Raw genomic sequence first — 17,934 nt, forward strand, 5'->3', positions numbered from 1 at the left:
AGTGACTAGGCTTGTATACACTGGAATTTAGAAGGATGAGAGGGGATCCTATCGAAACATATAAGATTATTAAGGGGTTGGACACGTTAGAGGCAGGAAACATGTTCCCGATGTTGGGGGAGTCCAGAACCAGGGGCCACAGTTTAAGAATAAGGGGTAGGCCATTTAGAACGGAGATGAGGAAAAACCTTTTTCAGTCAGAGAGTTGTAAATCTGTGGAATTCTCTGCCTCAGAAGGCAGTGGAGGCCAGTTCTCTGAATGCATTCAAGAGAGAGCTAGATAGAGCTCTTAAGGATAGCGGAGTCAGGGGGTATAGGGAGAAGGCAGGAACGGGGTACTGATTGAGAATGATCAGCCATGATCACATTGAATGGTGGTGCTGGCTCGAAGGGCCGAATGGCCTACTCCTGCATCTATTGTCTATTGTCTATTGTCTATTGTCTATTGTCTACTCACAGATGGTGCCTGATTTCCTAAAGTACTTCCAGCATATTTTTTTGTTGTAATTTCAGATTTCCCGCATCTGTGGTTTTTATTTTTTATTTTTGTTTCAGGTCTATATTTCCCTTTTATGTCACCAATTTGGAGGACACTTTTTGCACTCCTCCTTTTCTCTCTTGCCTTTGCGTGCATGATGTCCAGATGCAGATATAGATGTTCCTCAAGAAACAAGCAATCATCTTCCACTGGGATTCTCCTCAGACTGAAGGCTCCAGGAGACCAAGAAGCATGATGCAGAGCAATATTGAGACTTGCCTAATTTCTACACTGGACATTTTGACAAAAAAGCGATCATGGAGAAGCCTTGACAGGTGTAACATCTTCAGATGTGGGTGAATAGAATCCTAGTTAAGTAGGAGAAAATAAATCAGTCATCAGATAATGATTAAGGTATTAACCAAGGTACTGAAAGAAACCTCTTGTGAGTGTTTCACATTAATGACTCTTGAGAGAAAACATGTAAACATCCAAAATGAAGTACACAATGCACTTATTGTGTAAAGGATGTCTGATGTGCAGCTGTGTGCATTTGATCTACTTGCCCGGGAGATACTAATGCTTTAAGTAAGATATATTTTGAACTCTGAAAACAGTTCAATCATTCTGGTCTGTTTTTCTGATTTGCAAAAAATGGCAAAGAAAGGCAGACTTCAGAACTAGACTCTTTTGCTTCAAATATATATTTTACTCATAAAAATTCAGAAATATGTAATGCAGCATCCTCATTAATATTTTAATCACAAACAATGTTATATCTATCTCTTTTGAAACATCAGCACATTATGTTATTAACAACCAAAACGAAATAGTTCATAATTTTAAACACATAAGTAACTCATTTTCAAGCACTGTCAGAAGGGCCATAAGCTGTGGTGCCTTCCTTTAGAACCATGGCATAAAGCAATGTGACATGAAATAGAGAAGCTTCCCATATTCACAATTGCATTAGACGATGTCCATCTACTAATCTGGGCTGTCTCTAAGACATTAAAGATAAATGAACAAGTTTATTCAATCATATTTTGTTCTAAATAACAGCCTGATCAGGATTTTCATGTTTCCTCAGCCCAAGTGCACATAATGCTTGCATATCCAAGTGACTCACATGAATACCAACCCTTCATATTGCAGCAATTCAATTTAATGTGAACAGATTGAGGGCAGGAATTCCCAATGAACAGCAGAAAACCACAACCAATTTTTCTAAGTTTGGTCCCACATTTATAACAGTGTTTGATGTTAGGGTTGTCTTTTAAAAATAAAGAATCTTTCCAAAACCTGGACTGAGACCATGTTCTTTTTGATATTTGTTAAAAACACAAACATGAATTTAAAATATGAGCTAAATTTGCTCTGCCAAAGCAGAAATGGGCATGGTAGTCTGAAATTTAGCTTCACTTGTTGATTGCAATGTAGACAATCCATCAGTTTGCTGCTGTTTGTCATTGTAATGAATGCTGTGTGCAGCTAGTGACAGGCTGTTGGTCGACTGCACACAACAGCAGGGGGCCAAATAATCGTACAGTCATTCGCAAGTTGATGGTGCCAGCATCTGCTTCAGTTCACAGACAAGTACAGGCACACACTCAGGCAGACAGGCACTCCTCCCCCTACTCCCACCGAGTACAGACAGATACTTTCCAAATGTACACATGGAGATACACAAATACACATGGACATGCCCTTTCCCTTGCCCTCTTAGTCTTTCAGACACCCTTCTTAGCTTTCCTTCACTTTCCACTCCCACGGCTACTTCCTTGCTTCTCTTTAAACCATCAACCAGACAATGGAATGTTTTCCATTGTACTCTCGACATGTGCCCCATGAATGGTGGAAATGCCTAGTGGTGTCAGGAGGTCTGTCAGTTGGCACAGGATAAGCAGCCCCTAACCTTATATTGTAGTCACAGCCTTTATCTGGCTGATTCAAATGAGCTTCTGTTCAGACCCTGCCAAAGGAATTCCAATTAATGTCAAGAGTAGAGGATTAGATTCTCTTGTGTTGGAGATGGTCTCTGGCTCTAACGTTGTTTACCACATGTCAGCTAATGCCTGATTGTTTTCTCAATCTTGCCATATGTAGACATGGGCTGCTTTATTTGCTAAGATGTAAAATAAATCAGGGAACATCCTTACTTCGGACCTTACGATGGATGGTAGATCATTGATAAAGCAGCTGGAGGTGAATGGGCTTAGGACACTGTCCTAAGACACTCCTGTAGTCATGCTCTAGGGCTGGAATAATTTATCACTAACAAGCACAACCACCTTTCTTTGTGCAAGGTATGTCAGCAGCCATTGGAGTGTTTTCCCTTAGATACCCATTGATCAGACCTCCATGGATCCTCATTCAGTCATTTACTGGCAATAGCAGAAACTCTTTTTTTTAGAGATACAGCGTGCAAACAGGCCCTTCGGCCCACCAGGTCCGCGCCGACCAGCGATCCCCGCACACTAACACTCCCCTACACCCACTAGGGACAATTTCTACATTTACCAAGCCAATTAACCTACAAACCTGTACGTCTTTGGAGTGTGGGAGGAAACCGAAGATCTCGGAGAAAACCCACGCAGGTCACGGGGAGAACGTACAAACTCCGCACAGACAGCACCCGTAGTCGGGATTGAACCCGGGTCTCTGGCGCTGCATTCGCGGTAAGGCAGCAACTCTACCGCTGCGCCACCATGACCGTCCTTGACTTCACCTCTGAAATCTGTGATCGGACATACAATTAGTGTCACTCCTGGATAGCAACTGAAGACTGAAGACTGATACTTAGACTGTCAATGACATCCTGAAAGCCCATTTGTATTCACAGCCATGCCGGCTGCAGTCACAGTATCCAATACAGGTTCCCATGTTGGAAGGGAATGGTTCTGATCCCTGGACAGAATATGTTGTGTTGTTGTGTTGTGTTGGGTTTCAGTTATGTTGAATTGGTACAGGATTTCCTGTGCTCCTTGGTATAGTACATTAGTGTCCTGGAGGGCTAGTCAATTAAATTAGGTATTTCATCGTATGTAATGAAACAGAATATTCTGGAAATATTCAGTAGGTTGTGCAGCATGTGTGGCTCTGATGACCCTGCCTCTCAGATCACCTCTAAATAATTTTAGTTTAGTTTAGTGTAGTTAGTTTATTGTCACATGTACTAAGGTACCAGTAATATGCAGCCATTGCAGTATACTGAATTACTGGCTGAAACTATTAAATCAGTGACATTGTCTTCATTTTCACTCTCTTCTTGTTCTTCCTGCCGAGTGTATCCAGTATTTTCTGTTTTCATTTCAGAAATACAACGTTTGCAGGTTTTTTTAAATTTCCAATGAGCTGGCAAGTGTTATGTGAGTGGTTTGGCGATGAAGCTTTTCATGGTTAGTTAGCTGGCACGGTGTGAAAACTGTGGCATTTATGTTTGAGTGTTGCGGCAGTCGTGAGTGCATGTGATGCAAGAGAGCAACAAGGTCTGTGCTGGAGGAACCCAGTGGGTTGAGCAGCAACTGACGGGGAAAGGAATTGTCAACGTTTTGGGTTGAAATCCAGTGGGTGAGAGTGTGGCAAATAAATGAGTGAATTGAATTGAATTGAATTGAACACTTTATTGTCACATGTGACAAGTCACAGTGACATTCCTTGCTTGCATTCCCAAGGTATGCAAATAGTCGGCACGTAAAGGACGCTGACGAAGTTACAAAGCATCCCACGCCGACCTCCTTTGTCCTCCCCCCCCCCCTCACGGCAGTCCCACCTCGCTGGGTCCTCCTTTGTTCGTCCCCACCCCCCTCACAGTGCTCCAGGTCTACCTTTGTTCTTCCCTCCCCACCTACGCCGGCTCCTCCTTTGTTCCCGGCTGCAGGTCCTCCAGCTCCGTTCGACACAGGCTCCAGCTGCGGGCTCCCTTGTCCTAGGTTTAAGTGTGGGTGACAGAAATCATTGGTCCTGAGTGGTGGGGCTGTGATACCAGCTTATGGTACAGATCATTAGATATGGCATTTGAATGAATCCTTGATGATAGACACATTCTTCAGAGGTCAATGGATTTTTGCAGCACTGTATCCAGGTCTTTATCTTGGACTCTTGGCATTGATCACCAGGACTAGTCTTCTACTTCAGTCACGGTGTATGCGCCGGTCTGTACGAGCATCTCAGGATATAGAACACCCCTCCCACATTAATCCTCACTGTGCAGCTTGGAAACGTCAAGAGCCTGCTCTTTCTTTGGAGGTGACATTCCTGATTGTTTCCTGGTTCAGGCTCAGTGCTAGAGTGCATGCCAATGCCTTCATATGGTGCAGGCTGCTTTAAATAGCACGGGCTGCCTTTCGGTAATGCAGACTAACTTCAATCAATTTCGGCCTGCTGCTGAGATGAAGCTAATGGGCTGGGTTGTATAATGGATATATAAGACGTTGGTGAGACTGCGTTTAGAGTATTGTGTTCAGTTCTGGGCACCATGTTATAGGAAAGATGTTGGCAAGCTGGAAAGGGTACAGAGATGATTAATGAGGATGTTGCCCAGACTAGAGAGCCTGAGCTGAGTTGGCTGGGTCTCTATTCCTTGGAGCACAGGAGGATGAGGGGTGATCTTATAGAGGTGTATAAAATCATGAGAGGAATAGATTGGGTAGATGCACAGTCTCGTGCCCAGAGTAGGTGAATCAAGGACCATACGACATAGGTTTAAGGTAAAGGGGAAAATATTTAATAGGAATCAGAGGGGTAACGTTTTCATTCAAAGGGTGGTGGGTGTATGGAACAAGCTGACAGAGGAGGTAGTTGAGGCTGGGGCTATCCCAACATTTAAGAACCAGTTAGATATGTACATGGATAGGACAGGTTTGGAGGGATATGGACCAAACGCAGGCAGGTGGGAATAGTTCAGCTGCAACATGTTGGCTGGTGTGGACAAGTTGGGCCGAAGGGCCTAATTCCATGCTGTATCACTTCATGACTCTATGACTCGAGTTATTAGTCCAACAAGGAAGAGGATGACCACTTACTCTTGACATTCACTGACATTGCCAGCGATGGGTCCCCTCCAGTCTATATTCTGGGACTTACCATTGAATATGCAACTGGGCAAGATACAATTACTATGGCTACAAGAACAGTTCAAAGACTGAATATCTCCAAGAAAGGGACGGTTTAAACTGGAGAGGCAGGGGCAGGAACCAAAGTAGTAGGTCAGAAATCAGAAGAAGTGCTTGGAAGGTGGAGGTCAGGATCAGTGAGACTCAAAGGAAGGACAGGCAGGGAGACACAGTGGAATACGGTGATGCTGATGAGCTGAGGTGTGTTTATTTCAATGCAAGGATTATTGGGGAGTCAGTGCATGGGACTATGATGTTGTGACCATCCCGAAGTGTGGTTGTGACAGGGACACGACTGGCAGCTCAATGTTCTAGGGTTTCATTTTTTTGGACATAATTGAGAGGGAGGCAAAAGAGGTGGAGAGTTTGTCCTGCTGTCACTGCTCCACTATCACCACTCAGAGAGGACATCCTGGAGGGTTCATCCACTGAGGCCAAATGGGTAGAGCTTAACAATAAGAAAGGCAGAAGCACTCTGATGGGATTGTATTTATAGGCCCCTCAATAACTAGCAGGAGATAGAGGAACAGATGTGTAAACTGATTTCCAAAAGATGCCAAAGCAACAGGGTGTCTTAGTCGGTGACTTTAGCCTCGCCGATATTGACGTAGATGGGGCAGAATTTGTGAGGTGTATCCAAGAGGGTTTCTTGAAACAGTAGGTGGAGATTCCAATACAAAAAGGGAACATACTGGAGATAGACACAAAATGCTGGAGTAACTCAGCGGAACAGGCAGCTTCTCTGGAGAGAAGGAACAGGTGATGCTTCGGGTTGAGACCCTTCTTTAGACTGAGTCAGGGGAAAGGAAAATGAGAGATATAGATGGTGATATAGAGAGATATAGAACAAATGAACAAAGACCCAAAACATCACCCAATCCTTCTCTTCAGATATCCCCATGTCTTCTACATTTGGAACATTGTGTGCAGTTCTGGTCACCCACACCCCTTACCAGAAGGATGTGGAGGCTTGGGAAAGGCTGCAGAGATTTACTAGAATGTTCTCTGATTAATATCTCATCCACCATACTAACTATTTATTTCTTCCAACACCACACACAATGGGTGCAGTGTGTGCCATTTACAAAATCCACTGCAGTTTCTCACCTAGACTAATTTGGCAGCACTTCCCAAACCAACAACCTCTACTAACAAAAAGGAAAGGGTCTTCAGGAGGATGGGAAAACGACCACTTGCCCATTTCTTTCCACACGCATTAAATCCTGACTGGAAATATAAGGTCATTCTTTCAGCTTTGTGGTGTTTAAATCCTGGAACTCCTGACTCAAAAACACTGTTGGGTTAACTTCAAGAGAAAGATTGCAACTGTTCAGGAAAATAAATAGTCACCGTCTTCTAAAGATCAAATAGAAACAAACAATAAATTCTGGCCTTGTCAGAATTGCCTTGAAAATTGAATTAGAAATAAGATCCCAAATAGAACCATTTTTATTTATGGCCTTGCAAAAGAAGCTTAAAGTCTTTACATGAGAAGATTGCTTCTGATGTGTCATTGTAAAGAGTTAATGAAATTTTGCTCCACTCTTACAATGTCCCTTTTCAGAATTTACCGGCAGGTCTTTAAGAACTTCAATGTTCCCAAGTTTTACAATCATAATTCACTGAGCTGCAGTCAAGTTCTACAAACAAACATTTCCTGTGGCTGCTGCTTATTCAAAACGAGATGTAAACTGAATATAAAATACCGTGAGATTATTATTATTTCGTGTCATCACACAACTGTTTGCCAATAGCGAGCAAATTTGAATGCCACGTCGTTGGCCTCTGCAAGATCCTTTACAGTGCATGTGTCATGCAGCATGTCACGGCTTAGAAGATGTTCCATAGTCTGGAGGCCCCGTCCACACTCGCAGTCTGCCGCATCTTCAGTATATCCCCACTTCAGCATGTTCGATTTGCTCCTCCCCATGCCTGTTCGCAGTCTGTTGAGATTGTGTCAGGTTATCCATGGTTGGTCTGAACGTGGTGGGAGTTTCTCAGAGGGGTCGATTGCCATATGAATGTCTTCCAGAGATTTCTCTAGTCTCTCTTCCCAGAGCTTGAGCCTGCAGGACGATGCACTGCAGTCCAGGAGATGGACTGAAGAGAGGAAACCTCTGCGTGATTTCAAACGCTGAGGTAGCAAAGGGTGGTCATGTAGGGGGTGTTTTCATCCTCTGATTGTCTGAGGCGTTCATTTTGACTGGCTACAGCTCTTCTGATTCCAGGAGGTGGAATGCCAGAGAGTAGGTAGATTTTGTCAGTCTTGGTTGGTTTCATGCATCCACTGATGTAGCGACAGCTTGTGTTTAGCACAGGATCAATCTTCCTTGCATGAGCTGAGTGCTCCCATACTGCGCAGGCACACTCAGCAGTGGAGAAGCAGAGAGCCAGAGCTGTTGATCGAATAGTTTTAGAATTTGCTCCCCATTTTGAGGTACTCGGCTTGCTAAGAAGAGCATTTCTGGAACTGACTTTTCAGTTTAAGCTTGGTGAGATGTGCTTTGTAGGTTAGAGATCGATCAAAAGTCATACCGAGATAGACTGGATTGTCAGTGCTCCAATCTGACTCCACATCACACTGTATCCATCGCTACCATGAGATAAAGAGGTAGGAAGGTGCTTTCCTAAGTTTGCTTGAATCACAAAATTGCGATTTTATTCATATTATTAAATTTGCAACAATTCTTCTTGGGCCACCCTATCTCTCACATGCTTTATACCTTTTACATAATTTTCAATTTTCGAGCTATAAATAAGATTTAATAAGCAGAATGCTAACTCTCCCCCAACCCCATCAATTTTATTTCTTTCTTGTAGAGAAAGAAATAATGCAGCACGGTGGCGCAGCGGTAGAGTTGCTGCCTTACAGCGAATGCAGCGCCGGAGACTCTGGTTTGATCCTGACTACGGTCGCCGTCTGTACAGAGTTTGTACGTTTTCCCCGTGACCTGCGTGGGTTTTCTCCGAGATCTTCGGTTTCCTCCCACACTCCAAAGACGTACAGGTATGTAGGTTAATTGACTGGGTAAAATGTAATTGACTGGGTAAAATGTAAAAAATTGTCCCTAGTGTGTGTAGGATAGCGTTAATGTGCGGGGATCGCTGGGCGGCGCGGGCTCGGTGGGCCGAAGGGCCTGTTTCCACGCTGTATCTCTAAATCTGCTGCACTGTAAGGAGTTTGTACGTTCTCCCCGTGACCTGCGTGGGTTTTCTCCGAGATCTTCGGTTTCCTCCCACACTCCAAAGACGTACAGGTATGTAGGTTAATTGGCTGGGTAAATGTAAAAATTGTCCCTAGTGGGTGTAGGATAGTGTTAATGTACGGGGATCACTGGGCGGCACGGACTTGGAGGGCCGAAAAGGCCTGTTTCCGGCTGTATATATATGATATGATATGATAATCTAAATCTAAATCTAAAAACCATGTAACATTTTTGTTTGTTGCCTCCTACAGTTGGCTAACCAGCAATAAATCCACTTCTAGATGTAAATAATTTATTCACCTTGTCGGAATGAGCTGTACCTTGTACCAATACAACATTTATAGAAACATGATGTTTCAGAACATAATGTACCATGACACATTGTTCCATATAATAGCTTTGCAACAGCAATAGGTTTGTGTATACGTCAAATTGTTCAAGGATATTTGTGAATTCAATGGGCATTCTGTGCATGAAACAATCGTAACGCTCAAACTATTTCCAAGTATAACAGATATTAATAATGCTCTGGCACTGATGTCTACTTTATTGGTTTTGGCTGGTTACAAATACTTATCATATTGATTATGTTTTCTACCTTTGTTTCCATGCATTTTCTCTCTGGTCTGGGCTTCCCTCTAAAATATTTCTTATCCAGTTGATTTCTAGCTTGAAATTGGAATTAAAAACCTTTCAAAATTTTTACCTAAAAATTCACTGAAAGTACAATCAGATCCTAAGTTTTCTTCCCATTCATTCTGTTTGAAACCACTAGAATGGGATCATTGAGAATCTTATTGCGAGGAAGAGAGTGTGCACATGATCTGGAGTTGTTAAAAGCAAGCATTATGACATGCATTCAGGATCCAAGAAGCTCTTACTAAGGCATATTTATGGGATCAGAAGCGCACAAAGAATAGAGCGGGAGAGGAAGTCATTTTTGTCTCAAGGTATCTGTTGCTCCAGGATGTATTTCCCTTACTCTTTGAAACAGCAAACAATTTAAAAAAGTAATTATGGTTTATGAAAGCTGTGTGGGAGATTGTGGTCAGTTATAGCTTCACAAGGTTGGACTTAAGGATTGCCTTGACATAAACCCACAATGGCATTGAGTGGTAAAATATTTGAAGAGATTTCAAGATTTCAAGATCAATTTATTGTCAAATGTACCAATTAAGGTACAGTGAAATTTGAGTTACCATACAGCCATACTAAGTGAAAAGCAACAAGACACACAGCCACATAATATAAAATCTAACATACAGTAAACATCCACCACAGCGGATTCCACATTCCTCACTGTGATGGAAGATAATAAAGTTCAATCATCTTCCTCTTTGTGCACCTGCGGTCGAGGCTGTTGAACCATCCGCAGTCGCGCGACGCAGCCGGGACGGTTGAAACTCTCCGCAGCATGGAGCTCCCGAGTTGGCCTCTTCTTACCAGAAATCGCGGGCTTCATGATGTTAAAGTCCACAGGCCCAGCAGTTGGAGCTCTCCACAGTCGATACCCGGCAAAGGATCGCAAGTTCCACGATGTTAAAGTCCGCGCCGCGCCCGCAGCATGAAGCGCCGAGCCGGTCTCCTGGAAAGGCCGCCATCTCCTCGATGTTAGGCTGCAGTGGGGACAGAGATACGATACGGAAAAAATCGCATCTCCGTCGAGGTAAGAGATTGAAAAAAAGATTCCCCCAATTCACCCCCCCCCCACCCCCCACCCCCCACATAAAACAAACCAAGGGACACTAAACATACTTTTAACACATACTTAAAAACAAAAGAAAGGACAGACAGACTGTTGGTGGTGCCACCTGGTGTGAAATATGCGTTTATATCTCCAATTCAGGAGGAATATAGGACACAAAAGCAGGAGCAGGAGTGGGCCATCAAGCCTTTCAGCCTAGATGGACACAAAATGCTGGGGTAACTCAGCGGGTCAGGGGGCATCTCTGGAGAAAAGGAATAGGTGATGTTTCAGGTCGAGACCCTTCTTTAGACAACCCTGCTTCAAGGCCTTTCAGCCTTGTGGATCTTATTAGTACAGCCGCTGACTGAAGCATGGATCCCACCACACAGATAAACATTGAAATGGAGCATGAATGTCTATGGATTCAATCATTCAGCAGGGGATGTTCACCTGCAATAATATTTTATACCCCAATACAGCATTGAAAGAGGAAGAAATTAATTATGGAAGAAAGAGAATAATTTAATTATCTTCAATTACTCCTTTATAATAGTAAGTGAACATAAGACCATAAATGACATAAGACCGGGTGCTGTATCAAAGGAAGGCAGCCATTAGTGGAGCAGCCTACTAGGAGCGCCCATTTTGGAAGAGGCTGTGTGTTGAGGTGCAAGTGCTGTGTTTGAGGGTAAGTGCAGAGACTTTGGCTCATGCGGCTTCAGCAGGGAGAAGAAGATCATTCACAGGAGAGCAGCTGCAGCAGCAGTCAGGTCTATGGTACAAAGCTTGGCTCTGAGGACAGTGTGGAATGATGAAACCGGGCAGAGTGATAGTGATAAGAGACATTAATTAAGGGAACAAACAAGAGATTCTGTGTCAGCCAATAAGACTCCAGGATGTTGTGTTGCCTCCCTAGTGCCAGGGTCCAGGTTGTCTCGAATGACTGCAGAACTTTCTCAAGGGGAAAGGTGAACAGCTGGAAGTCATTCTGCATGTTGGCACAAATGACGTAGGTAGGAAATAGGGTTGCCAACTGTTCCGTATTAGCCGGGATATCCCGTATTTTGGGCTAAATTTGTTTGTGCCGCACCGTATTACCCTTGTCCCGTATTAGGCCCGGGAGGCACTGTAGGCCCAGATGCTGTAGGCCGGGGTCGGCAACCTAATCTGGCCCGCTGCCTGGTTTTGTACAGCCGAGAGTTAATAATGATTTTTGCAGTTTTAAAAGGTTGAAAAGAAATCAAAAGAAGAATATTATTGGAACACAGCCATGCATAAGGTGGGGTTGAGCTGCCAGCGATTCGGCCACTCACGGGGGAAGCGGTCGCCCACTGGGCTGCGATACACCACCAACATTCACTGTAACCCTCCCACCCCCAGCCGCCTCCAACATGCGGACCGGAGTCCAGGCAAACGCGGATGGGATGGGCATTACCTCTGATCACTCAGCCTCAGAGTTGGGAAGAAACGATGTTGACAGCTCACAATAGCAAGGAATAAAATGTGCCCTCGTTTTTAATTTTACTTTCACGAGATCGGAGCTGTGCCTTCACTTGTGTAGCTGTTCAATATCGTTTTGCAGAACACAGAATGTAGAAACAAGGGATTACCAATGCTGGTTTCCAAAAAAAGGCACAGTGCTGGAGTAACTCAGTGGGTCAGGCAGCATCTGTGGAGAACATGAATAAGTGACGTTTTGGGTCAGGAACAACACATTTGCAGTGACACTATAGCTGTGCTAAAAGAATACAATATATGTCGACATTACCAGACTATTTGAGAACCAGATTAACTAATGCTCATTTAAATGGTGTATTGCTTTTGGCATCAACCAATGTGAACCCCCAATATTGATAAGCTTTTAAACAGCAAAAAACATTACGCTTCTCAATGATTTATTAAATATTTAAATTAAAACAAGCTATTCCCTTTTTATGTGGACTTTCCACGTTTCAAGAATGAATGTTTAAAATGTTTACATTGTAAAGTTTCCTTGTATTTTTACAATTTAAAACGATTTTTAATATAAATAAATTATGAATTAAATATGTTTTTAATCACAAGTGGTGAAGCTTGGTTAAGGACAAATCGTTTTTATAAGTTTTAGCCTTTAATATTTTAATGCAAGATATAATAAGTTGTGTTTTAATAAAATAAGTATATATATTTTTTTAAATGTAAACTAACCGGCCCGCTGCTTGTTCATTACTTCATGATGCGGCCCGCAAAAGGTTGCCTACCCCTAGTGTAGGCTAACAGAGTGTGTTCGGGGAACAGGGCTGAGTGTGTTTGCCTAACAGAGGTTGCGTAGCAACCCGGCTCCCGGCCCGGGCGGCCGCCATTGGTGGAGCGGTAGCACGTGGCCTCTGGCTGGGTGAGGTCACCTGGGGTGTGGGCGGTGACATCACCTTGCACCATATTTGTGAGTTAGAAAGTTGGCAACCCTAGTAGGAAACAAAATGTTGTCCTGCAGAGTGAATGTAGGGAATTAGGCAAAATGGTAGAACCAGAACCTCAAGATTGTAATGTCCAGATTACTCTGGTTGCCACTGAAAGTAATGATGATAGGAACAGGAAATAGGGCAGTTGAATGTGTGACTGAGGATTTAGTGCATGGAGGCATGGATTCCAATTTTACGACTATGGAGACCTTTTCTAGGGTGGACGTGACCTGGGTTGCACTTGAATCTGAGAGGGACAAATATCCTACAGACAGGTTTGCTACTGCTTCTCAAGAGGATATAGCCTAGGAATGGCAGCTTAATGTTCTTTGGGTTCAGGTGCTTTGGACGAGGTAGATGAGGAAGTAAAAGAGAAGGGGAGTTGCCTTATTGATTAAGGCGAGCGTCATGGCAATAGTCTGAGATGACATTACTGAAGGATTAGTGAGACTATATGGGTGGGGCTAAGAAATCGTAAGGGGATGATCATCTTTTCGAATTGTACCATAGGCCTCAAAATAAGCAATGGGAATTAGAGGAACAAATATGCTCGCAGATTGCAGACAGTTGCAAGTCTAATAGTGTTGTCATAGTAGGAGATTTTAGCTTTTCCAATGTAGATGGTACTGCAGAGTGCCAAGGACTTAGATGAAGTGGAATTTGTCAAGTGGAAGGATCCTTCAGTAAAGGTACCTTAGGTAAAATGTGGAAGGCCCTACAAGGGATAGAGCAAAGCTTGACCTATTCTTCAGGATTGGTGCTGGGCCCATTGCAATTTGTCATCTATATCAACAATTTGGATGAGAACATACATGGCACAATTAGTAAGTTTGTATATGAAACAAAAAATGGGTCGTTTTGTAGACAGTGAATATAGCTCTCATGATTTACAGTGGGATCTTGGTCAGCTGGGCAAGTGGGCTGAGGAATGGCAAATCAAATTGAATTCAGGAAAGTGAATTTGGCATCAATGGCCAAAGGGCCCACAATGGTCAATTATTGGCTGTGGAGGAGGTGAAAATGAAGGAATAAGAACAGTGACACTAGCAGACAACTAGGGTTGGGGAGGGATGGACAGAGAGGGAATGTAAGGGTTACTTGAAATTAGAGAAATCAATATTCATACCGCCCAAGTGAAATAGGAGGTGCTGTTCCTCCAATTTGCATGTGGCCTCACCCTAACAATGGAGGAGGCCCAGAATAGAAAGTTCAGTATGGGAATTGGAAGGGGAGTTAAAATGTTTGGCAACCAGATCGGCTAGGCCAAGGTGTACTGAGTGTAGGCATTCAGCGAAATGATCGCCCAGTCTGCTCTTGGTCTCACATTTATATACCTGTCCACACCGAGAACAACTGATACAGTAGATGAAGTTGGAGGAGATGCAAGTGAACCTCTGACTCACCTGAAAGGACTGTCGGGGTCCCTGGATCGATTCGAAGGTGGAGGTATGGGGACAGGTGTTGCATCTCCTATGGTTGCAGGGGAAAGTACCTGGGGAGGGATGGTTTGGGTGGGTAGGGATGAGTGAACCAGGAAGTTACAGCGGGAACTATCTCTGTGGAAAGCGGAAAGGGGTGGAGATGGGAAAATGAGATTAGTGGTGGGATCCCATTGGAGGTGGCAAAAGTGTCAGTGGATTATCGTGGGGCAGCACGGTGGCGCAGCGGTAGAGTTGCTGCCTTACAGCGAATGCAGCGCCGGAGACTCAGGTTCGATCCTGACTGTGGGCGCCATCTGTACGGAGTTTGTACGTTCTCCCCGTGACCTGCGTGGGTTTTCTCCGAGATCTTCGGTTTCCTCCCACACTCCAAAGACGCACAGGTATGTAGGTTAATTGACTGGGTAAATGTAAAAATTGCCCCTAGTGTGTGTGTAGGAGAATGTTGATGTGCGGGGATCGCTGGGCGGAGCGGACTCGGTGGGCCGAAGGGCCTGTTTCGCGCTGTATCTCAAAATCTAAAAAAAATCGAAATCTAAAAAAATTATATGCTGTATGCGACGGCCACAATGGGAAATGGGACTTGCTTAGATAAGACACCTTGGTCAGTATGAACGAGTTGGGCCGAATGGTCTGTTTCTAGGCTGTATGACTATGACTCTAGTGATCATGTTTTCACTGCCTGTCCAACATCTATTTGGCCATCATTAGCTATTCCAACCTTCCTCAATATGATGCTTCCAACTTCCCTTTGGCTTCTTGTGATAGACTTATATAACCCCATGTTATCAATGTTAGCTTTGCAACGCAAACAGTAAATATTTCAAGAGTCTATTAACATATAACATATAACATATAACAACATATAACAACTACAGCATGGAAACAGGCCTGTCCGGCCCTACCAGTCCACGCCGACCATTCTCCCTGACCTAGTCTCATCTACCTGCACTCAGACCATAACCCTCCAATCCCCTCCTATCCATATACCTATCCAATTTACTCTTAAATAATAAAATCGAGCCAGCCTCCACCACTTCCACCGGAAGCCCATTCCATACAGCCACAACCCTCTGAGTAAAGAAGTTCCCCCTCATGTTACCCCTAAACCTTTGTCCCTCAATTCTGAAGCTATGTCCCCTTGTTGGAATCTTCCCCACTCTCAAAGGGAAAAGCCTACCCACGTCAACTCTGTCCGTCCCTCTCAAAATTTTAAAAACCTCTATCAAGTCCCCCCTCAACCTTCTACGCTCCAAAGAATAAAGACCCAACCTATTCAACCTCTCTCTGTAGCCTAAGTGCTGAAACCCAGGCAACATTCTAGTAAATCTCCTCTGTACCCTCTCCATTTTGTCGACATCCTTCCTATAATTTGGCGACCAGAACTGCACACCATACTCCAGATTCGGCCTCACCAATGCCCTGTACAATTTCAACATTACATCCCAACTTCTATACTCGATGCTCTGATTTATAAAGGCAAGCATACCAAACGCCTTCTTCACCACCCTATCCACATGAGATTCCACCTTCAGGGAACAATGCACAGTTATTCCCAGATCCCTCTGTTCCACTGCATTCCTCAATTCCCTACCATTTACCCTGTACGTCCTATTTTGATTTGTCCTACCAAAATGCAGCACCTCACACTTATCAGCATTAAACTCCATCTGCCTAATGGTGTGGCCTTTCATATGTTCACCTGAGGTCATAAAGTTGTTATGAACAAAAGTTGTGATTTCTATCCTAAGGAAAGCTTCCCCTAAAAAAAGAACATAAAACCAGTGTACATGCTTATGCAAGTCATTTTAAAACGAATTATTTGTACACGAGAAAAGAGAAAGGGTGAATGACATAAAATAATGGAATCATGCCTAAAACCATGCAAATATTTTGAATGATTATATTTGATTGAAAGAGTCATGAGGGAGGACATAAATAACATACCCTCCCCAAAACAAACGTCCCTCAAAAATCTATTTGAACCAGTTGGAAACTTTAGGCACATAATTTAGGCGGCACGGTGGCACAGCAGTAGAGTTACTGCCTTATAGCGCTTGCAGCACCAGAGACCTGGGTTCAATCCTGAATGCGGGTGCTGTCTGTACGGAGTTTGTACGTTCTCCCAGTGACCACGTAGGTTTCCTCCCACACTCCAAAGATGTACAGGTTATAGATTATTTGGCTTGGTATAATTGTAAATTGTCCTTAGTGTGTGTGGAATAGTGTTAATGCGCGGGGATCGCTGGTCAGTGCGAACTCGGTAGGCCAAAGGGCCTGATTGTATCTCTAAACTAAACAAAACAAAATTGATCCCAAGATAAAATAAGGCATCATTCAAAGTAAATAATTCTCCAAAGATAGAGGCTGCTCATTCTTGAACTCTTGGAGAAACTCATTTTAGAATTGTGAAGGAGCAACCATTCTTTTGAAGACTCTGGAAATGTTCAACAAATATTGGAAACAACTTAACTTTTGGGGGAGCTGGATAGTGTTGTGGCATGGTGTTCCCTAAGGATCAATGCCAGAATGGATGCTTTAATATGGCAAATGAGATTAGACTAGATGGGGAAAAGTGTCGACATAAACATGGTGGGTTGAAGGGCCTGCTAATACCATATAACCATATAACAACTACAGCACGGAAACAGGCCCGTTCGGCCTTACCAGTCCATACAGCAGTAGTTTGACATTTTCAACTAACATAAAATGTTAATGTATGATGAAAGTGAGGAGGATAGTTAGATATCAAGGGAGTATGGAGAATCTGGTTGGATGAGCAGACAAATTAAGTTTAAGATTGTTTAAAAGAGAAGTAAAAATAATACTTTAGTTGGAAGAATGAGGAATAATACATAACAAAACTGGCACAATTCTAGAGTATGCACAAGAGAAAAGAACTCTAGGTCAAATGAACAATTATAAATCGCACAAGATTATGGAAATAGTGGACAAAAGCAAAGAAATAATGTTGAACTTCCATAAACTGTTTGTTTGATAAAACTATCCCACAAAATCAGCACACATCATCACAGGAGAGCTCACTTCTGAACTCTTCATTACATGCCCTTCATAGCCCTTTGATCAGATATATCAAGCTGTGAGCATTATTAAGCTGCAGCAAGCTGGTACTAATAAATTGGTTTTATGCCATCTCACAGACTGATGTTTCCATGATGGATATTGAATTTTCTTTTAGAGTAGAATTAGAATAGTGATTGCAATAACCATGACGTTTTGACTAAAGGCAGGTGTTGGCCTGGGGAGCGAAAGTTAGTTCTCAGTCCATACTCTTTCTCACTTATGCCCAAGGTATTTTAACATTTAAAAGAGACAAACACTTGCCACTAGTTGCCAAGGGATCATGCCCTTTTTGATCTATTTAATGAGCTAATTTAAAAATAAGCAGTCTAATTGGATCCTAGGGAGTTCTTAGTGAGGTTGTTTCAATATCATGTTTTCTGCTCTTCTAATGTTTTATTGATGTTAACATTTTGAATTTTTTGGACTGCAATGAGAAGAAATTGCAAAATGGGAAAACTTAGATACGAGGCAAACTCTACTGATGG

The sequence above is a fragment of the Rhinoraja longicauda genome, chromosome 2 (assembly GCF_053455715.1).
Source record: "Rhinoraja longicauda isolate Sanriku21f chromosome 2, sRhiLon1.1, whole genome shotgun sequence".
NCBI lineage: Eukaryota > Metazoa > Chordata > Chondrichthyes > Rajiformes > Arhynchobatidae > Rhinoraja > Rhinoraja longicauda.